A 22,704-nucleotide genomic window follows, 5' to 3' on the forward strand; every position below is an offset into this window, starting at 1 on the left:
TCTTTGCTCAGAAAAATCCTAAGACATGCCTCAGAAGCATGAGCCTCCTCGGTGGCAAGCGTGTCAAGCAACCCATGTTGACAAAAATATGGATATGTTACTAGTGCCTGTGCATACTCAACATGGGATATGTGTTTCGAACAAGTTCAAATAAACAAGGATATATATGAAGGGCTTGATATTCTAATTTGGAATACCAATCCAAACACACCGACTAAATGTTGACATACATATCAACCAAGAATTGTTGAAAAAGACGCCTAACAAAAAAAATCTCTACCGCCAAAAAGAAACAATTGGGATATAATTTTTTGGTGCGTCACCAGACCCGTCAACCATCGTCATTCTACTATGCGACACCAGGTGCCGTCCAATGGCAATCCAACGGATGAGATCCCGCGACCTCCGCACATCCAAGCCGCCCAGTTCCTCTCCCCACGATCTGCACGCACGCGCCGCACCCCGTCGCCCCCTCCCCCGGCATTCTCCTCAACCGCGCATCTCCTCTCTTCGCGGTTGCTCTCCGCCCCCGCGTCCCTTCCCTGCGATGAGACGGGAGCGACACCGGCCGCCCTCCCATCGACGACACGCGGAGCGACGATGCCCAGTGCACTAATCCCAGCGTCGGTCAGCCGCCCTCCTCTCCCCGGCTCCCCAGCCCCCAACTGGCGGCTCCACCCACCGCCCTGCGCAGCTGCGTGGCCGAGCTGTCGCTGCACTGCCTGGCCGCCGTAGCCGTCGGGCTCAGGGCGCGTTGGAGACAGCCTTTCTACCTCGGCTGGCCTCCCATCGATGCTGCCGCCGCCGCTCCAGGCCCCATCCAACTTTGGTACGCGGGCCGATGGGGTTCTCTCTCAGAGTGTGTGTGTGTGTGTCTCTCTCTCTCCCGTGGGTCATCTCAGGCTCGGCTTCACGTGCTCTCATGCCGGTGGGTGGCTGTGTTCTTGCAGTGGATCCGCTGTACACGGAGCTCTAGAGCCTGCAGCATCCTCCATCTCCAGCAGAACCTGTCCATCCCCAACACTGCCTGCTCAAGGTACAAACAAGATTCCGTCCTCGCCACCCGCTTATCTCAAATTTTATTCCTAGCGAGAGGTAGGCAGGTAACTACTGTCAATTTTATGATTTGAGATTAATTTTTGGCATGCTGTTTTCTTCAGGCAGGTTGTATGTTTACGCTGAATCTCCTGCTTTATTTCTGTCACAATCGAAACTGTTTGCGGATGTGAGAAGTCAGTGCATTCCACGATATTCAGTTTTGACATATTGCATTTTCTGCTATTTTTATCGAAATAAGAATAGTATAAGATCCATGACTTTGCTGGAGGCTGTGATAAAAATAAAAGTGACATGCGTGAATCAATATATTTGAGGTAAGATTATGTACAAGAGTTTCTCAAGGACACTGAAACAAAATGTTATTTCCTGGTCATTTTTTTGTGGTCTTCAGTAATGAAAACTCAAAATATGCCATTTTTTATCAACTACCAGAAACATTAGAGAATGGTCTTTTGCATATTGTTACGAATTGGTTTTGGCGATGGATAAGATAGTTATGATTGCAGCATTGTATGCTACATATTATCATGGTTGGAGTCAATGTTCTGTTGATATATTTTGCATTCTAGATCTGTGGCATACAATACTTTCTATGGAGTCTAGATCTTATAAGCCATTATTTTGCAGGCCAAACATTATGATTGTGTCATACAGTACGGACTTCTGCATATTAGCTTAGTTCTTGAAATAATTGTCTGTTTTGGGGATAAAGAAGTTATTCAATGATGCCAGATTTGCCTTACATCTTTACACAAGAATTCTGATATTTGTGGTTTGTAAGAACTTTTGCTAGGTGGAGTTTCTTCTGGTTTACCTGGACACAACATATGGGTATGACCGCACAGAAGCGCACTTTCCATGGTATGGTGGCTCTCTTCTTATGCAAATGGACACCAAAGAAAAACCACAACTAATCATATCCCGCCCTTGATATTCAATGATAATGATTCCTCTGCAAGAAATCCGAACAAGAGCACTATGACGCAACAAATGGTGAGTCAGAGAAAATGTATTGATAATATTATATTGTTACTAAATGCAGCTGTGGCATTTGTCTATTTTTACCCTTCTTGAGTTCTTATGCATGTTTCCTGCAATGTTAATGGCTCACTATTTTAGTGTTAAATGCCAGCATATTATTTTGTATAAATATTCTTCATAGAAATAAATAGCAATCCATTTTGATTTATATCTTGATTCTTGTGATCATCCTGAACATGGTACTTAACTGGTTAGCCCATATTGTAACAGTTAATTCAAGGTTCCACACAGAGAGAGTTTCATTTTAATTTCAGAGAAGAATCACTATATTTAAAGCTAACAGTGCTAATTTCTATCATTTTCTATGAAAGCTCAAGCATCTTTTGGGGGAACTAGGATACTAATCACATGTTCATCAACTGACAGGAGGCAAATGAAGTAAGAACCTTAACAGACAAAAGAAGGTTCATGTATAAATGGGTGCAAATGGTTTATGCCCAGGTTATGGTTCGCAAGTCTTTGAATTTTTCTTATGGCACTGGAAAAAGGTTGGGCGCTCAAGTCCATCTCTGTGAGCGAGCCATCAAAATGCTAGCGTCAACATTCAACCATTAGGTGCGTCCTTGGCTTCTCGACATAACCTTTAAAGAATTGGTCAACCATGCACAGATTGTACTATACAATGCACAATTTCTCAATTTTATGTCTCAGTAATCCCAACCCTGATACAAATAAAATTGTGGCTGAAAGAGGAAAAAATTTGTCACCGTGCTAATTATGGCCACAAGCAGTGAGTTTGCCAATCAGGAGCGAACCCATTTCATATTAACTATAAGGTGCAGTTGTTTCAGAGTTCAGACTTTCAAACTAACTTTCAATGGCCTGAAATATAGAGGATGTTGCTGCAATTTCTGCAAAACATGGTGCGTCATCACGCTCCCATATAAAAAATTGCCGACCATCTAAACGTAAATGATGTGTCCTCTTTTAATCTGTGGTTCCACATGTCAGCCTGGTAGCAGGGAACATGAATTACATTATCCTGCTATGAACATTCAGCTTGCCTTCAATCTGAGACTTTTGTAAGTATGTTCTAGGGTTGTCTTACATTTGTTATCATGAAGGTTTGATAGAAAACTGATCCCAAAATAAAGAAAGATGCAGGAAACATGGTTAGGCTTATGAATCCGTGGATGAGGAATGTATTAAGAACTCTGTGGCCTTCCATCTGTCCTGTACATGAGGTAGTTTTATTTCTATATCCATTCAGTTTATGTGAATAGCCATTCGGGTTGAGCTTCTTTTACTGGTTCCTTCTGATAATTTTTGTTCATGTGTCAACTATTCTTGCACTACTCTGGTATAAATTCCACAATCATTGGATATGCTAATCGTTCCTAATAGTGTCTCTCTGTCGCTTTTAGGAACTCTGTTCTTTACCTTGTGCTGCAGTTGCATGCTTGAAACTTGGCTCCTGAATATAGACATTGCAGAGTTCGATAAAAATGCCATGTATTTTCATTTTGTTGATTATGCCATACTATCGTCTTTTTTAGCTTGGTTTTAGGATTCATCAATATAATGTACTCTATGATAGTATGGTGCCATTTGATGATGTGAACCCGTAGCAATGCACGGGTACATAGCTAGTAATAATGAATTCTCATTCACGTATATGTAGTTTGAACCAATAATATGCTCTGATACTAAAATATTTACGTGATTCACCATTTCTCATATACACCCTAATAATAAATATTTGAGAAACTAATGACAGGCTTGGACCTTCTCCGTCGTCATCAATGTCATCCCCATTCTCACTTTCATCATCATCACCTACACAATAATAACCATGCTATAGAGATTTATGAAAAATAAAACATTAATAACAAATATCATTTATGTTCATGATTTATTAGTATTGTAATTAAAAACCGCGAATATTATCATCATCATCCCCACCATTAATGTCATTTTGATGGACATCTATGTAACATTGAAATGAAACATATAAGAACAAGGGACAAGCCGCTAATTGTAACAAAATTATTTTAATAACACTAAGAAATTATATGTTATAATATAGAACAACTGATAAAACAAATCTGATCTTTTACACATGGTATACTTCCTCTTCATCTTCAAGGGAGGTTGATCTTGAAACTCTATCTTCTTATCCTCGCAGCCAGTCTCACCACCAGCGAAAAATAACGGATAACTCGAAGGGTCATAGCAACCATGCTATGCTCTGATATATTGTGGACGGTTTGAATTCCCATACACGATGATGCTCTAAGAGAACCTATAGTGAGGGTCATTTCCATCAACCCATATGGCTGGATCCTGTTCCATTTCAGGTGCATCCTACCTCCTCTGATCGATAGAAATACAGGTATTTAGTTTAATAGTGCACTCCTCAATACTTGTAATGGTACCGAGACACCTGAACATACGAACATATGGATTGCCATCTAAAATACTAAGAATCTTGCGTATCAGACTAACATCAAGATTAGGAGACCTCTTAACCTGGTGAGATATACTTTCATCCGAGTCATAAAAATAGAGCTGCATATGCTTTGGCCCTTTCCCACCATGGACAAACTGATCCAATTTATAGAATTCTAACCACTTTCTTTAAATGTATATACACCAGGATGCGAGATGACGATCAATTGAAACTCCAAAACTCCAAAACTGGTAAAAGAGAAGTGCAAGTTGGAGTATCGAATGTGCTTGTGAAAATACTTTGCATCACTGTCAGTTTGTCTCACAAACAATCGTCATAGCTCAATCGGCACTTTTGGTATGTATATATTGACCTTCCCTTTCTTGTAGCAGAAAGCAGATCCTTAACCTGGAAATTTTTTTGTACGACAAAACTCGCAAAATTTTGCCTTTTAAAGAACTTGATGCTTCTTAGGGAGGTCGGCATACACTGCATCATAATGGTCAGGACCAGACTCCACCGTCCCATGATCTCTAGCATATTCACACTGGACATCGTTTTAAATAAATTAGTTATTAGGTTATACCAACAAATGGGATTTTACAAGTGAAATATTCGTCATCATGAAATACATACCCCGTTGATGAAATACCCTTGCCTGGTCGTCGTCATAACAATTTGGACCCACATCTTCTGGTTCCATTTGGTCAAGGTCATTTTCTGAAACATTAATAAAGGACAATGGATCCGCAAGTGACAAACCAAAAACTGAACTTAATTATAGATATATCACGGTCTATACCTTCAATTCCATGCATTGGATCGTCGGGTTACCAAATACCAGAGTCAAACGCATCCCTATCAGCACCTTAATTGTTCCTAGAGGTTCTACCACTATAATAAAGAAAATTATCGATGATAATTCAATTATCATAGTTATCAGTTATCAACAAAAAGTATTGTTGATGGTTCGGGAAATCACACTGGTATTTTTTTAAACCAAAAGTCATAATAACCCACTCAAACAAACCAACAAAATCTGGACATCTAAAGGTTGTTTTAGAATTATCTTCTTCAGCCATGATTATTTGACGGTAACCAGCATTACCATCAAGAAAACTAATAACTTTATGTTTAGAAACATCATTAATCAACATATAGGCTACAGGCATAGGATATTCATCTTTAGGAGTAACTTTGTTAAGATCTAAAATCAATGCAAACTCTAAGTTTACCTGAACCTTTCTTCTCAACAAGCATGATATTAAAAATCCAAACGGCGTATCGATAAGACCAAATAAATCGCTCATCTTTCCATTTTTTTTTGGTTTTTGGGCAGCACCTCCCCGACCAAACATGGTGTTGTCGGGAGAAGGATGAAAGGTAGCTGCTAGCATTTTTAGGGACGAATGATGATGTCGTCCATTCCTGAAAATACTATTTTTAGGGACGAGTGACACCATCACCCGCCTCAGAAAATGATGCTTACCAGAAATGGGTGAATTTCTATAGGACCACCCTAAAAAAAAGTGAGCGCCCCTAAAAAATAGTTTTTGTAGTAGTGCGTAGAGCATGCAACAACTCTTTTGCAGATGAAAAATTGCACAGCGAGACTAGCAATGAATCTTGCTTAACACTCTATCTGCTTTGCGTCACCACCACCCTCCCTTGCTGAAGCACACGGGCCAACATGTAGCGCTAGCTACTTGGTTCGCCTCACCGGCATGTGCGACATTCACACCCAAATCAAGAAGGGTTAATTGGATTTGTAACATTGCAATGGTCAGGCTTCGGAGATACACCGTTACTATTCATCATATCATCACGTCATTACAATTTCATAGGTGTTTGAGATATGCCATTATGTACTCCTTCGATGCATTTATAAAGTTTTCTTTGAAAAATACCATTGTCTTCCTCCTCCCTTCCCTCCCTCTTCTCCATTCTCTCTCATGTTCATCTGCCGACACGGCGTATGCCGCCACTGTCGGGCCTCATGCCACCACCGACTTCCAGTGCCTCCCGAGCTCCCCAAGTTCCTCCACAAGTCCCTACATTGCCAGTTCGACACCCGCCTACGTGGCCACCACGAGACAGCGGTCCGCACCGCCGACATGGGTGTCACGCACTGCAAGATGGTCTCCGACCTCCGCGAGCATGCCACCTCTGCAGGCTTGCCCTCTACTAGAGTATCCGCTGTAAGAGTGGATGATTAACCCACAAACGAATAATAACAAAAGGATAAACTTGCCAAGAATATTACCACTATAGATAAACTCAGATATTTACTCAAATGATTCGTATCTGACCAGGTACAAGGTAGTAGAGAGGCTGATATATCCGGCTCTTCTCCATGCTTCTCCTCCCACGCTACCTATCCTAATCCTACACAAGTAGGCTGAAGGTGGAGTCCCTTTACATCTCTTCTCCTTCACTTGTGTTGTGCTGAATGAGGGGCTCTCATCCTTCTTATATAGCTGCTAGAGGTCGGTTCTGGCGGGTATTACGTATCGAAATCTTATGAACCGCCTTGGGGAAGGGCGGGGATCTTCCTGCAAAAATTGAGCGAGCGGGGAAGCCCTCTAGGTTAGGCCAAACCTAGGGTTCGGCTGACCCCTGGTTGCAGCCTCTCGCGCCGCCTTTCGTCTGGGACACTGCCAGGTTGGTCCCCAAGTGGGTACATAGTATTTGGCGGTAAGTTTAGGTGGTTTTCTCCTATTTGTGGGCCCTTGAATCCGTGTGTCTGTTTTCTGATTGGTCGGAGGTGTGTTTCTTACCCTCTTGGATTGATTTGCTTTGGGATGTGGGCCATCCAATTCTTGTGCTTCTATAGAATGCTCTGAAATGTACTTTTTTCCTTTGTTTGGGCACGGTTTTCCTCCATATGTTGACACGGTCTCCTGTAAATGTGATTCACCGAAACTTGTACGAATGGTTAGAGATAAGCTCCTATATCTAGTTTGGTGTTTGTTTTGTCACTATTCTATATAGGAGTTGACGGTCAGCTATGGTATTTATGGACCGTCAACACCATCACCATCATCGCTGATGTAGCACTAGCCCAATCTTCTGATAGATATGATAGACGATCTTACGATAAGTATGATAGATTCGATTGGTGGAGAACTTGACGTTCGGGATTCGGGGTTCTAATCAGTCACGACTCGAATCTCTGCAATCGTTACACCGCTACTCTATTGGTAATCAACCAAATACAAATTGATTAACCTCGCCAAGAAGGCTTTTACCTGCAAGCTAATCGAAGAACATAAGCAAGAAAGTATAAACAAGCAATCTGAAACTGCAGATGTATATGAAACGGATCTTGCAGATGTATATGAAACGGATCTGAGTAAAAGGTTGGAGCCCTCAATTCGAAACGACTAATTGACACAGTCGAGGAGAACAAGAACAGGGGCCTGGATCACCGTAAAAGGAATTGTCGCCACAATTATAATAAATCAATCTCAGTTTCTCAATTGAAAACTAGAACTAAACAAAATCCAAACCCTAATGTGACGGCGGCTACTGAATATATGAGGGTTATGTCATGGATGACCCCCTGGATGCGCCCTTATGGGTTCCAACACGATACACGGGCCAACGGTCCAAAAGACAGTGGCGCAGCATCCTAACAGATTCTGGACGTCCACTTATTTTGACGATTCTCGCTGACTCATGTAGAATTTTGATGTATGCCATTGGAAGCTCTATAAAATTTCCTTTCCATTTCTATAAAGAACGTCCAAAACGGACTGCGTATGCGACCTAAGCGTCGTTTTTGTGTGTGCTGCTCCTGGACTCCGAGGTGCACTCGAACTTGAATTGCTTTGGGCCCCCACCTTGGCGACTCGAACTGAATTAGCCTCGAGCCTCCTTCTTGACTTGGACACCCTTGCTGGACTTCTCCTTCTCCATGCGCCAATCATGATCATATGTAGAACTGGGACTTGGACTGTGCTATTCTTGGGCGAGTTACGGCACGGTCTTTAGCACGACCTGAGCATGGCACGACACGACACGAAAAATTTTGGGCCATGCCGACACGACATGAACACGAGGGCCGTGCCGTGCCTATGATCTTAGCACGAGAGGCCGTATAGCACAGCCTATATTTTGGGCCGTGCTTGGGCAGCACGGCACGAAATGGGCCGTTGACCTGTGTGTAGCCAGTTATTCTAATATCAATCAATTTATGCTACTTTCTAATTAACAGTTAATTTTGTATGCATAGAAATCTCTTCACATAGCGACCAGTACTTGAACATATGAATATCCACGAAATGATAACTGAAAATATACTAAAGGCCGTGCTTGGGCTGGCACGTGCCCGAGCACGGCACGTGCCGTGGGCCGTGCTTGGACCTAGTAAAACAATTGTCGTGCTGTTACGGCATAGCACGACGTGCCTTACATGCTTATAATTCTAGATCTGACATGGCACGAGGTATGAGAGGCCAGGCTCGGCCAGCACGGCACGGCCCAAGTCACCTCAAAGTGACGCTGTCAGGCCACCGCAGCATCACCTCTGCGCCTCACGGCAAAAATTTGACACTGGCTGGGTCCATGTATTTTTACCACTCCCGTGAGAGGAAAAGACCAGATCGAGTAGGCCAGATTGCAGTCCTATTAGGTTTAACCGAACACGCAATAACTGGTATGTGGGGATTGTTTCAGGACTAGGTGGTCAGCCAGACATTCCAAACTTCCGATCATAGGAGGGCCGTTTCTGACACAATGGAGAAAACCCTTACCGTGCCGCTTGCAAGTTTTAACCCTCCCGATCATAGAAAGAAAAGGGCTTTGATTACTGTTTAAGGGTTCAGTTATTCACAAATTGTGTCTGGACTACTGTAGTTTTTCGAAATACTTGCCGATGTGTTTCTTATTATTTATTAATTAAATTTTTTCCTCATCAATTACAGATCAAATTGACTGGCACGCTCCAAACCTCAGTTAGCAGGACTACACCAACAACCTCAGATGATCTCAACGACGACCAGGAAAAGCTGATCCAAGCAAATATGGAGAACTACATTAAACTATGTCTGGAATCGAATGGGGGTGGTTTAGAAAGAAGGGCAAATTCCCTCAATGCTATTGGAAATTTAACTTACCCCTTCAATGCTATCGAAATTTAGCTCGTTCCTTCAATGCTATCAAAAATTTAAGCTCATCCCTTCTATACCAATTACCGTGACTATGATGTTATGTGCTGTTACATATCTGTTAAATGTTTGTCGAAAAGACAATGGTATCCCTACCAGGAAGAAGTAAAATATTTATTTTGCCAACCCTTTTATGCAATTGCATTCAACATCAAAACTCTGGATATATATACACAGAACAACCAATCAACGAAATGCCAGCAGGAACTAATAGATCGGAAAAAAAGAGAGAGCACAACCTAGCATATTCAAGCACAAACCAAATACACTGGTCACATAGCCAAGCTCGAGGCAAGTACAATATCAAAAGAACGAGCACAAGGTAACAGATCAATCGGACTAGCACACAAGCTAACAGATGCTCATAACTTGTACTAATTAGCTGCTGGACGTCGTCGATTTGCACGACATGGAGAGCGACGATGGATCATGGACGGAGCTGCCAGTGACAGCAGCGGCTTGCGCTTCTTCGCTGACAGACGCGGCGGCACCTCCGGCTCCGGCGTCCGGCCCTCTGCTCTCGCCTCGCGCGCCCCCGATGCAGTGCTCCGGCCTGCGCTTGCGCGCCCCCGACGCGGTGTGAGGGCCGGCACGGACCGGGGCGAGGGGCCACGTGTGGAGGGGCTGCGCGCATCACCCCTGACGCGGCGTGCAGGTGCAGATCGCCGTGCGGCGGCGCGGCGTGGGTGCGGGGAGCGGCGTCGGCAACCGGTGAGGATAAGGTTTGAGATGAAATGTGGCTGGTGCTGTGGATAGAATTGGAGAAAGGTAAAATGAATAAAAATATATGGCAGATCTAGTTTAATGGTGTTATATGATTTTTTCTTTCAATATAACGGTGATAGCATTGGAGGGATGGAAAATTAAAAGTGATGGTATTCAAGAGATAGGCTAAATTTCAATAGCATTAAAAGGATATGCTAAATTTCTAATGGTATTGAGGGAATTTTCTGAAAAAAAACGGTTGCCAACATCCTCTGTCACAGTATTCGCACTGGATGGATCGGCTGAAGGGACCAGCGTGCGGAATTTCAAGAGACGGTCGATACGGGCTTGCATCACGCGCTAGTCAACCAATCAGAAATTCTGGTCAACACTCTCTCAAATCTGATCAAGCAAGTAGTCGGTAGGCCTTCGGAGCAGCAGAAAGGCCCCGCATACTACTCAGTAGATCCCATCGGCTTCAAGCTAAAGCGCAAATGTGTAAAGGTGGAGGATATAACGCTGCCGAAGTTGCCACCGCGGATGCCGTCAGCACAGTAGCAGGCTAGTGGCCAATGAGTGGCTACCCACGTTGGCCCCCTCCACCACCCTCAAACAGGTATCAATAGACATCTTTTGCACCTGGGGGGCACCAGCAGACAACGCCGATGCTATCAGGACAAGGGCATCGGCAGCAGGCATCATGTAGCCAGCGACTTAGAGGCTGTTAACAGGCAGTATTTGCACAGGACATACTAGAGTCATACTTTCAGGCCGCAGGGTATCAAACTAACACAGGAAGTGGCTGACCTCACCAAGGGTATCATATGGCATCGGATTATGGGGAGTACCAGGAACTGCAACAGGGGACTGCCCAGACGCCGATCCAGATCCCCGCGCCACGGGTTCATCAGCCCAACCTGCAGAATGAAGACTGAACCAACAAAATAACCTATGTGATCTAAAATCTCTTTGGTTTAACGCCCAAGGACCATGTACATGTACCGGCATCCGTATCCTGAAGCGTTTGATCATGTACCTTTGCCAAACTGACACAGGATGCTAGACTTCTCCAAATTTTCTGGCGCAGTGCGGAGAAGCTACAGCGGAGAACGCGTTGAGAGTTCAATTATTCCCCCATTCTCTATCTAGATCAGCTTTCACTTGGTTCGCGTCCTTGCGTGCTAATTCACTACAACACATGTGGGCTTCTCTGACTTTCCATTTATGCCACTGAAAGTGGTATTTTCATTATGTTTCATAATTTGTGACACCTGCGTGATGAAAATCCGTTCATCGCCTATACCCTGTATTAAAAATATTTTGTGACGAAAACATATTTTTTGTCATAAGTCTTGTGATGATTATTCTATCATCACTAATTTATGACATTTATTTTTCATCATAATCAATACTAAGAATCATCACAAAACCGAATGCTTGAATGACTATACATGTATCACGTAGGATAGAAAACATCATAAAATTTTTGCCTCATTTGATGTATATGATGTGGCATCTCTATTGTGACGATTTGATTCATCATAAAATATTCGGTGGCCCAACAAGACCCATATAGTAAAAAGAATCTAATGTGGGCTAAGCTGAATTTTATGCCCATTTCATTATCAAAATCAGCAGGGCCTTCATGCTCAATTTTCAAATGGGCCTAAGTCAAATTTTTGAGTGGGCCTTAACTATTTATACATCCCAGCCATTTCAGCCCATTACAACAGATTCATCGTCATTTCATCCCACAATATTTTAGCAACAAATTCATCATCACTTCGAAATAACGGTCATTCAAAACAACAAGTCACTTCATAGGATATTTATTACAGCCGAACATCCCTTGTCCAAAAACTTTGTTGACGGCAAAACTTGGGCGATAGCTTCAGCAGGAGTCCTTGGTGCTTAACCTTCTTCTGGAGGTTCAGCCATGATGGCTACCATTTGAGCCTGAAATGATCCAACACAAATAGCTTGCATTAGTATCTAGATCATTAGTTTGCTCGAACAGTAAAAACAGTAAGAACAGTAAAAGCAGGCTATGAGCCATCATCACATACTAGCATATTACTTTGCAAAAAATTCCCTTCTCTAAATATCAATCAGTTTACCAAACAAGAAATAGCCAAACCAGAGCAAATAATTATTATTTGATCATCAGGTTGCCGCAAAGCTAAAATTGGCCATCACAACCAGTTAAGCTAAAATTGGCCATCACAACCAGTTAGGCTGAGTCCAATGGTGCGGAGAGATATCTCCGCGCCACGTCAGCTCTCACCCCCACTCTCACTCCACTCTCACCCCGCCCCTCCAATGCACAGGCTATACTCACTTCTCTCTCCTCCACGTCAGCTTTTCTTTTCCGGATTTAATTATTTCAACCTCCTTTGTTCGGATACGCAAAAGAATTCAAGAAATAAATTTTATTCAACTTAAAAAAAATTACCGATTACATAATAAATAAAAAAATTACATAAATCTAAGGATGACTATGTGCCCACACATGCTCAACCAAATCCTGCTGGAGCTGTGCATACATCGGTGAGTCCCTCATTTTGGTGTCCATCTGAATTCTGGCAGCTAGGCTTGGTGGTGCATCGTTGTGGATCACCGGACCGACATTGGACGCAACTGTCTCATAGATCTCGTCCAAATCGGTATCACGCTCGTCATCGATGATCATGTTGTGTAGGATGACACATGCACGCATGATCAACCCAAGAGTACGCTGTGAGTAAAAGCGTCCGGGAACTGCTATAATGTTGAACCTAGACTTGAGCAGTCCAAACGAACACTCAACATCTTTGCGCCAAGCTGCTTGAGCATTTGTGAATACCTGATGCTTCTCACACTGCGGAAGAGTAATACCCTTCATAAACACCGGTCAAGAGGGGTAGATGCCGCCGGCAAGGTAGTAACCCCTATTGTACTCATGCCCATTAACGGTAAAGTTCACTACGGGTGTTTCTCCTCTAAGCACATCAGTGAATAACGGCGACTGATTGAGTACATTGATGTCGTTGTTGGACCCGGCCACTCCAAAAAAGGCATGCCAGATCCAACGATCATATGATGCAATGGCTTCTAAGATAATGGTGGGATGTTTTATGTCCCCCCTTGTGAATTGCCCCGCATATGCCACCGGATAGTTTCTCCACTGCCAATGCATGCAATCGATGCTCCCTAGCATGCCCGGAAAGCCACGCTCCTCGGCTTTCGCTAGTAGACGCTGAGTATCCATGATATTTGGTCGACGGCAAAACTCATCCCTGTAACAGTGAATGATGCCTTCACAGAATTTCTCTAGACAATCTAATGCAGTTGGTCTAGCTAGCTTTAGGTACTCATCTATCGAATCCGCAGCGCCTCCATAAGCTAACAAGCGTAAGGCCGCGGTACACTTTTGTAGCGGAGAGAGACCACGGCGGTTGCAAGCATCTTCTCTTTGGGTGAAATATGGAGAGTATTAAGCTAATCTACGCATAATACATAGAAAAAGCTGACGCCTCATTCGATACCTTCGCCAAAAGTAATTCGGAGGATAAACGCAGTTGTCGGCGAAGTAGTCTTGGAACAGCCAATCATGGGCACCCTCAGTATCACGCCTGATGTAGCGTCGATGATGTCGCCTTCTGCTTGACTCCTCTTCAAGATTGAGCATCGCCTCCTCATACTCCGCTTGGAACGCATCGATCATTTCAGCCTCCATTCCTTCACTCGAATTCGTGGTAGATGAAGACATAGCATCGAGAAGAGTGAAATTGAAGTGTGGATGGGAGAAATGAGCTCAAATGGGATGGGGAAGGAGTGAAATCTGGGTGGGGTATTTATAGGGGGGTTAGGGTTGAAATTTGGGATTTCTTGCAATTTTTTTCGAATTTTTTGGAGTTCAAACGGTTAAATAACGGCTAGTTCAACGGATAGTCCGCGTGAACCAATAGAAACTCGCCACGTCACTCCCGCCCCACCCCTCTCGCCCGCGCACGCCGATGCCAGCGCGCCGCCTCGCTCCCACCCGCCTCCCGCCCCCGCCCGCCTGCCAACGCGGGCGAGAGCGGAGCGATAGCGCCCGCTCCCGCTTGGCGGGATCCATCCCGCCCTCTCTCTCCCACTCGACCGCCTCCCGCCCGCCTCCCGCCTGCGCCGCGCCGATAGGGGGGCGGTACCACCCCCCATTGGCACCAGTCTTATAAGGGTAAAAAGTAGGCAAAAATATGTAATCCAACTGCATGAATAAGTTGTACAGTTTATTGGTCACAATCAGTAGAACACTATTACAGTACTCATGCATTATATTTAAAAATGGTCTCATATTTTCTCATTGATCAATTCATTAGTGCAACCTATAACTTCTCAAGACAAGACATGATTGTATGACTATAGTAGGAAATGATACAAGAAAATAGCTACAGGTTTAGACCAATCCATTTAATTTTAATAAAGCTTATCAAACACAACATATACTTACAATAGCTTCATTAGTGCAACCTATAACTTCTCAAGACAAGACATGATTGTATGACTATAGTAGGAAATGATACAGGAAAATAGCTACAGGTTTAGACCAATCCATTTAATTTTCATAAAGCTTATCAAACACAACATATACTTACAATAGCTTCCTTTACAGTCCTCACAGGTAGCCAGGAAGAGAGAATGCACAAGCACATTGCACCTACACACAAGGTTCATTGCTGAGATAATCAATTATTCCATGAAACAACAAAATAGCTTTAGGTTTAGACTAGACCATTTATACATTTTTTAAAGCTTATCAACCATAGCAAAGACAAAAACAAAACAAGTACTTCCAATAGCTTCCTGTACGGGCTCACTAAGGCCAGTCTTGCTGCAATGTGTTTCTTTGGAAAGATCAATGGCAGAGGGTGGTACATCTTTATATTTGTCTTCTTACTAAAATAACATGCAAACAATCTAATTGTTAGCTTGGAATCTGAAAAGTGGCTCAACACACACACACACGCGCGAAATGTTTCTATATCCTACAAGGGCATGCGCAATGAAGCACAGGGAGCCTATTCTCTGAGGGTATGTTACTTTCCCACGATTCCGTATGGTGCTCAAACATCTTTCCTATAAGGCACGCTTTAGTAAGAATAGGAAACATTGCCAAAGTGGAAACAGAAAAAATAGATAGTAGGAACATATGTGGACAGCTAGTCATGATTTGTACAGTAGCATTACCTAATCGTACCTAGTCATGATATCATAAGAGCGATTGCCCATTTAAATGCAGTAAACTATTGAAGCAATAACATATTCTCTGCTAGCCAATAAAAAAACAATATGGCCAATATGTAAGCTCTCTTGTTTATAACATATTCAAACTCAGAATACACGCAGGGATTTTGTGCTGCAAAGGCAGCCTTTGGGTTTATCTTGTTCTCTTATTTATAGAACTGCAAACAGGCCGTAGTGGACAGTGCTAATGGCCATGATAGCCCCTGAAAGATTAGGACCTGCTAACAACCTTGACTCGTTCAGCTAACTACCTACTGACTGCTAACTGAAACAAACTGAATCAAAACAGGAATAAGCAAAGGACGGGATATTAGCAGATACTGAACACAAAGACAGGGATTACTGTCATCACAATAGCATGCTTCTCTCTAGGATGCAGACCAATAATCAAGAACTGGTAGTATAACATGCATATAGGGACAGGTATATTCTTTCCTTGGGATGTATTTTTCAAGCTATCCTTCACAGGTATATAGGATCTCAGCTCTAAAGCCTTCAGGTTTCAGATTTAGTTGCCGACTCAGGTTTCAGATCTCACTGCTCATTATGGTAAAAAAAAAAAGGCAGTGTCGCATTACAGCAAGAGGACTACTGTCGGAGGAAATTCCAGCCGGGTGGCGGAACGCACCCGCCTAATCCTAGTTTAGGATGAGTTTGGGGAAATCTAGGTACGCTTGACCAAAGGGTGGATGAACACGGAAAAGACACGAGGATTTAGAGTGGTTCAGGCCGCCGGAGCGTAAAACCCTACGTCCACTTGTGTACTGTATTGCTTGTGGGAACTTACAGAATCCTGGAGGGCTCCCAAGAGCTTGTGAGTGCCTAGTGTGTCCAAAACTTGTGTTCTAGCGAGTGCGCTCTCCCTTTTATAGGCTCAAGGGGAGCACGTACACTGAACGGGGCCCCGATAGGTGGGCCTGGCGATACATAATGTACAGAATGGAGCCTATAATGCGACAGATGTAGAGATCTTGCACTCCAGCTCCTTCTTGTAGCCCTCGATCGAGAAGTTGATGTGCGTATCTACCGACAGGGTATGGTCATGTGCTGCCTTACCGGCACAGTGCCTGCTGTCAGTGACATGCACAGTGGAAGACGTGCTGTCACTATTGGGTCGATACCCACTGACAGGCGAAGGGGCTATGTTGACCTGCCGCGCCGTCGCCTCCGCGCTCACTGTGACAGTGCACGCCTCTGCTCTCGCGCAGCAGACCATAATTTCCTCTTGCCCATGCGCGCGACGCTGTGATGTGACTGTACGCCGCCTGCCCGCGCGCAGAGCACAGTGATGTGACGCGGCGTCTTGGTAACAGGCGGGCTTACCGTAGTGTCAGTACCTGCCCAACGTGTCATTGGGCAGTCCATGCCCTGTCTTGGGCATGCGCAGCCCACCTACCCGCATTTAATGCGGTTGTTGGACTGGCGTCCCGCGGAAGGCCATCTGCCACCGGACGCATGGCAGAGTTGGCCTAGCGGCTGCTTCCTCAGCGGCACGTGGCGGCACCGGACCTCCTCCCGGGGGGAGGGAAGGTCCGGGCCCCCGAGGCCGGCCCAAGTGCACAGGTCCATAAGGGTCGGGCCCCCACACGTGGCAGCACCGGTGCCCTCCCGGGGGGTCCAAGCCCGTGGAGGCCATTCCTAAGCACCCATCCTTGTGGGTACGTAGAGGCACCAGTCCTGTAAGAGCACGAGGGGAGGCCCGGAGACCATGTCCCCAGCTGTCAGGCTCGGACCAAGGGCGCGGTCACGGATAACCTCACGCCCATCTGGATGGACACTCTGTCAGATGACTTTCTGGCGGACAAGGCCCGCGGACATGCAGATCTCCTCGTAGCGGACCACCTCGGCCTTCTGGCCGTTGAGCCACTCCTTGGCGACGATCGAGGAGATGCAGCCAAACATGTGGTGGAGTGCGTCCACCACGATGCGCTTGGCGCACACGCCGGAGCCGGACACCCTAGCAGGAGGTACCCCTATCCGTATGTATCGACAGAGGCCCTTGGGCCCACCTCGGGTGAGGAACGAACCCGCAAGTGGGGCCATATCCCAGCGTTGCGCCAGGTGGATGGCTTGCACCCGTCATGAAGGGGCAAGAAGGACAATTCCCCTCCAGCGGGATCCCCGAGGGGTCATCCTCCGTCCGCATTCTGCGCGCCAAATGGTTCAGCTTCTTATCTTATTCGAGCCCGTCCTATGGCACTGGCAGTTCGGATTCCACTTTTTTCCCCGCCTCCAGCGATCCCACCTTTGACTGGCGGGCCCGGGCCCACCAATCATAGAGGGTGAGAGGCGAGGGCCTGGTGCGAGTGACTCCTTGGCTTCTCCTTGGTTGCCGTGGATTTCAAAGGGGGAGCAGCTTTATTTAAAGGCATGCGCTGCAGAGATCGGCCATCTTTTCGAACTTGCCTTCTCCAGATGCTGCAGCGCCCCTTCGTCTCCACTCGCACATTTGCGATCTGCTTTTTGCGCCCGGCGTTTCTTCCCTGTCCGCATCCTTTTGATCCACCCCCTGCAGTCGCAGTAACCACCGCCATGTCTTCGTTTCGTCACCCCTGCTGCTTTCAGTGCCAGAACCAGCTTGACGCGGTGCGCTGCCTCCTGGGGTGGACTACGCCGGAGCTCACTGGGAAGATCCGGGCAGGTTCGAGCTCCCTCAATGACCTGGTCGCGGGGGAGTTCGTCCTCTTCAATTCGTACATCACCTGCGGGCTGGTGTCGCCAATCTCCTCCTTCTTCCTTTTGCTCCTGGAGGAGTTCGGTCTTCAGCTCCAGCACCTCACCCCCCACTCCGTCCTCCTCGTGGCCATCTTCACCCACTTCATGGAGATGTTCGTGGGGGTTCATCCCTGCGTCGTCATCTTCAGGCATTTCTATGCCCTGGTTGGGACAGGGAGGAGCAAGCGCGAGATCGGCGCCTACTACTTCCAGCTCCGGCGCGAGATGTCCAGCTCCTACATCAGCGCCTTCTCCAGCGCCAAGTGGGAGGACTGGCGTGACGACTGGGTCATCGCCATGACCGACGCCAACGACCGCCTGGAGCTGCTGACGGAAGGGCCCCTCAGCGACCGCAGCTGCTGGAAGGCCAAGCTGTCCCTACCTGTGGAGCTTGGCCCGGTGCTGGTCTGGGTCAAAACTTTGGCGAGGGGCAGCCTGACCTCCATGATGGTGCTGGGCGACTTCCTGAGACACCGCATTGCACCCCTGCAACAGCGATCCAGGATGGCCTGCATGTTCACCGGGGTGAATGACTGCTGCAAGATCGTGCGCGAGCCCGGCACAGATCTGACCAGCGTGGAGCTGGAGGCCTCAATCCTAGTGATGTCCGGTGAAGTGTACACCTGTTATCGCCATAATTTGACTAGGCCAAAGGATGGGTCGAGAGCAACATGGGCTGAAGGAGATCATCGTAATGGTTTGTGAATCGGCTCCTGTGTGGGTGTATTAAGGGCCGGAATGGCCGTGTATCTAGTAAGGATAGTTTAAAAGTAGTAAGTTAAGAGATTGTATCGTAATCAGCTAGGGTTAGTTAAGAAGATCAAGTCTCTGGACTATAAATATGTATCGTGAGATTCAATAAAAATAACAATCCAACATTCACAACAAACTCTCGGTGCATCGCCATCCCTTCTCCCAAGGGTTTCTCCAGGTAACGGACATGCTGCTCCGATCATGCTCCGCATGGTCGGGGCAGCATCGCATTTATCTGCTTATCTTTGTATTTCTCGTGCTGAAGCATTATTGATGACGAGTAACACTAGTTATCTTAAATGATTATGATACTCCATTAGTTCTTAATAATATATTCATGCTTTGCTTGCTGTTCGTAATCGTTTAGCTGCCCTTGTACATGATCTCAGGTGCAAGGGCAGCGCCTTGGTCTATTCTTACTTAGTAGATCTAATCTATTATGGTAATTCTTTGTACCACAAGGAATTGGTTTAATATCCGTATGATTAGGCTCTTCAAACGGGTTGAATGTTCCGGCTGCATGTCTGGTGCTTTACGGTAATCTAAGGAGGGATTGTTCCAGGAATCGGCTTATTAGTTAGTTTTTAGGCCTCTTTTTATAGTAGCATCCTGCTATCTTTCATGTTCATTAGGCTTAACCACGCGTAGGATGTTCTACGCGTAGGATGTTCTGGTTACACGGTGAAAACGTTTACTGTCGTAGATTGGTTTAGCTTGGTAATTACAGAGCATGCTTTTATCTTTTCTATCGGATTCGTACAAGACATTTGGATATTAACAGATCCGATCTGTTAAACGGGGCAATCGGCTTCTTTTAGCCGAATCTGAGAGTTATCCGAAGGTCCAACCTGGTACAAAGACAGGTCCGACCCAGTGCAGAGGCTCCATCGGCTCTTCTAGTCGATCTTGGGAGTCATATTAAGAGTCGGTCATGACTCGGACTAATATTTGATGTGGCTGTGCATGCAGCAAACAAACTGATAATGACTTCTATACCTTCCTGATCAGGTATAGGTCAGGTGGCACGCCTAGCACTTCACCAAACCAGGGCGTGTGCCAGACTTCTGGGCCGTTGACCGAGGGACCGGGACCCACCAGCAGTCCTGGGAGCCTCCCGGCTCCTCGTGTTGCCTGTCTCTGCTCGCCGGTGGGTTTTGACCGACAACACATTCTGGCACGCCCAGTGGGACTTCATCGACTACATCGACGACTTCATCGACTACATCGACTACTTCGTTGACTACTTCGACTACATCAACTACAACCGACTGCATCATTTTCTTCGGCTATATCGACTTCCGTTGTCAAGATGCCGGACAAGAACCCGATTACTTATGAAGAGTTGTCTGATGAGCACAAGCAGAAGTATGATGAAATAAAGGCTGCTTTTGAAGCCGATCTCATCGGCTCATTTGAAAGGACCCGTCACCACGGCATCCGATGGAAGGGATTTTCATCTGAAGGTGCACTCGACGAAGTGGATGTGTCTACTCCTACGAAAGAACGCACGCGAGCTCTCCGCCAAGAAGTCAACTACATGGTGGCTCATTCGTTACATCGACATTCTGAGAGTTTGGTGAACACCCTTGAGCGCGTCGCGGTACGTGTGGTGCGGGAGATTATGAAACACCAGTACTCTCCAACAGGACCTGCTTTAGGGAGTCACAAAGGGGAGTTGCCTTCTCAAGCCAGGCCACCAGTTCCTTACACATTTACAGCTCCAGAGCAACATGGTTCTCCAGCATACGTCATGTACAAGATGGGAGGTGACCCTGCTGATCACCAATTCTTCAGTGAACCCCCGAAAGAGGTACCACATGGGTATGTTTGTGCGTACATACCAGATGGCGGTAGCCCGGTGCAACCTACGTAGAGAACAACTGGAGGAACATCTGTAGTCAATGCCGATAAACATGCATGGTTGGCTACTTACGCGATAGGGCCGAGTCATGAAGGTACGCACTCGGCCCTAGGAGTTCATATAGTGGATCAGATTAGTGCCATTTTGAGAGATCAATTTGGCATTCTCCCAAGAAGACGAGCGATCGGCTACACCAAGCCGTATCCAAGCGAGTACGACTTGATTCCTCTGCCACCCAAGTATCGGCTGCCTGAGTTCACCAAGTTCAGTGGAGCGGAAGGATCCAGCTCCATAGAGCACGTGAGCCGATATCTGGCGTAGCTAGGGATGATTTCAGTGTCGGATCCATTGTGAGTGAGGTTTTTCTCGCAGTCTCTCACAGGGCCGGCTTTTGGATGGTACACATCATTGGGTCCTGATTCTATTCACACCTAGAAGCAACTAGAGGAACAGTTCCGTATACAATATCATTCAGAAGCTGCAGAAGCTGGGATTGTTGATTTGGCACAGGTCCGCCAGAAGCGAGGAGAAACGGTGGCGGAATACATCCAGCATTTCAGAGAAGTTAAGAACCGGTGCTACTCGACTCGAATTTCAGAAAAAGAGGCAGTGGAATTGGTGTCTTTGGGATTGGTAAAACCGACCAGAGATCTGGTTTTCCAGCTGGAGTTCAACTCTTTGCCATATCTGGTACAAAAGATGACAGTATACGAGCAACGCCACCCAAAATTATACCAAGACAAGTTCCAACGTCAAGCAGTAATGGTTGACACTGAAGACTCCGAAGATTCTGGGGATGACCAAGAGATAGCAGTTGTGGAGTGGGCATGGGGGGCAAAACCTATGTCCTGCAAGTGGGTGAAACAACAGGGACCTTCGAAAGGATTTGATTTTGATGTGAGCAAAGTCGAACAGATATTTGACTTACTCTTGAAGGAGAAGCAGTTGAAGTTCCCTGAAGGTTGCAAGATCCCAACAGCTCAGGAGCTCCAGGGGAGATCATATTGCAAGTGACATAACTCTTTCACTCACGGTACCGGTGACTGCAAGGAACTCCGGCGACAGATATAATCGGCTATTGAGCAAGGCTGATTAATCTTGGGGCAGTACGCCATGAAGGTTGATACTCAACCGTTCCCGAATGTAAATATGGTGGAAAGGTACGACCGATCAACGCGTCGTCAGCTGGATTTTACGCTCGGTATTAACATGGCACGACATACATCACATCAGCATGCAAGGAAGCAGGAGGCTGATTCCCGCGATCGGCCCCAAAAAGAAGAAAGGGACTATATCACCGAAGAACAGGTCAAGCACGTCAGGAATCAACGACCGGTTTTCTCTCATCTTTTGAGAAAATACCAGTATCAGCATCAACAGTGTCTCCAACGCGAGACTGAAGAAGAAGAATATGAGCGACACACTGGGAAACACCTCAGGAAGCGAGAGGATACACGAGATCATTGGCATTGCCTGTTCTTCAAATACTGTTGGGATTCTAGTATGAAACGACTACCCACCCTTGAGGATTGCCCAGAATGCAAGTCCCAGAAGCAAGATGCAAGAAGTGCCTCAGTTTTTCAGTGTTTGGGACCAGAGCAGCCCCACCATGGACAAGCCGAGTCAACACGCACAGGGGGAAATTCAGAAGATGAGGAAGACAAGTATCACCGACCACGCTGGTGCTCTGATGGGCTTAACCGGTCCCAGAAGCGGAGGGTGCAGCGGCTGCGCAGCCTGGAAGA

The 22,704-nt window shown here is 46.0% G+C and overlaps 1 long non-coding RNA gene across 9 annotated transcripts; it reads left to right on the forward strand.

The window, feature by feature from the left end:
• The first annotated feature begins 433 nt into the window (after nucleotides 1-433).
• On the forward strand, nucleotides 434-9,563 carry LOC112897989. 9 transcript variants are annotated; one of them, XR_003229806.1, is made up of 7 exons: nucleotides 434-829; nucleotides 951-1,036; nucleotides 1,161-2,052; nucleotides 2,467-3,284; nucleotides 4,226-4,432; nucleotides 4,697-4,846; nucleotides 9,415-9,563. It is a non-coding gene; the product is annotated as an uncharacterized LOC112897989 (long non-coding RNA). The 9 variants fall into 9 exon arrangements; XR_003229805.1 differs by having other exon boundaries at nucleotides 435-829; nucleotides 4,226-4,397; XR_003229807.1 differs by lacking the exons at nucleotides 4,697-4,846; nucleotides 9,415-9,563 and having other exon boundaries at nucleotides 438-829; nucleotides 4,226-4,538.
• The last annotated feature ends 13,141 nt before the right edge of the window (nucleotides 9,564-22,704 follow it).

The sequence above is a fragment of the Panicum hallii genome, chromosome 6 (genome assembly GCF_002211085.1).
Source record: "Panicum hallii strain FIL2 chromosome 6, PHallii_v3.1, whole genome shotgun sequence".
Classification (NCBI taxonomy): domain Eukaryota; kingdom Viridiplantae; phylum Streptophyta; class Magnoliopsida; order Poales; family Poaceae; genus Panicum; species Panicum hallii.